This window comes from Ornithorhynchus anatinus, chromosome 11 (assembly GCF_004115215.2).
Source record: "Ornithorhynchus anatinus isolate Pmale09 chromosome 11, mOrnAna1.pri.v4, whole genome shotgun sequence".
Lineage (NCBI taxonomy): Eukaryota > Metazoa > Chordata > Mammalia > Monotremata > Ornithorhynchidae > Ornithorhynchus > Ornithorhynchus anatinus.
In genome coordinates, this window is record NC_041738.1 from 44,239,491 (window position 1) to 44,240,559 (window position 1,069).

A 1,069-nucleotide genomic window follows, 5' to 3' on the forward strand; every position below is an offset into this window, starting at 1 on the left:
TAAGCGCTTACTATGTGAAAAGCACTGTACTAAGCGCGGAATTGCAAGTGCTCAGGAAACGGTTCACAATGTTGATGTCTGTCTCCATCTGTGGGCAGGGATTGTCCCTCTCTCTTGCTGAAGCGTACTTTCCAAGCGCTTAGTACAGTGCTGTGCAGACAGTAAAGCGCTCAATAAATGCGATTGAATGAATGAATGAGATCCGAAAGGAAAGAAAGGAAAAGGCTTCTGCCAAGGCTCGACATTCCCAATTTCGAAACCTCCTAACCCAGCCTTCTGCTAACAGGAATCGCCGTTCTTTACACCGGACCTAAAATGAATTCGCTCCTCTCTATATATATGTATTTTTTTTTAAATCAACAAAGACCACGACATTAAACAATTCAAACAATTATGTAAAAAGGAACAGACTAAACCCAATCTTTATTCAAAGAACATTTCGCAAAAAGGCTTTTCCAGGAAGCCTCGTTAGCGCAGTAGGTAGCGCGTCAGTCTCATAATCTGAAGGTCGTGAGTTCGATCCTCACACGGGGCATCCGCTGCCTTTTTTCTTTTTGCCTTTAGAATTCGCAACGCTCCAAAACTCGCCCACGCAACTGGTGACCTCACTCCAGATGCCCAAGTGAACGTGGGACTTGATGAAAAATCTTTATTTCCTGCACGATTTTAATTACACTCTGTCCAGAGGGAAGCATGAGAAAGGAAAGAGACTGGGAGCCGAATCATGAAGACGAATCGCAGGAATCCTTTGGAGGGAGCGGGGGTGTCGCATGGTGGGCAGGCAATTCATTCGTTCAATAGTATTTATTGAGCGCTTACTATAATAATAATAATGTTGGTATTTGTTAAGCGCTTACTATGTGCCGAGCACTGTTCTAAGCACTGGGGTAGACACAGGGGAATCAGGTTGTCCCACATGGGGCTCACAGTCTTAATCCCCATTTTACAGATGAGGTAACTGAGGCACCGAGAAGTACTAAGCGCTTGGAATGGACAAATCGGTAACAGATAGAGACAGGCCCTTTGACGGGTTTACAGTCTAATCGGGGGAGACAGACAAGAACAAAAG

At 44.8% G+C, this 1,069-nt stretch overlaps 1 non-coding gene across 1 annotated transcript; it reads left to right on the forward strand.

Moving 5' to 3' along the window:
• The first annotated feature begins 462 nt into the window (after positions 1-462).
• TRNAM-CAU lies at positions 463-535 on the forward strand. Its single transcript has one exon. It is a non-coding gene; the product is annotated as a tRNA-Met (tRNA).
• Positions 536-1,069: the final 534 nt, after the last annotated feature.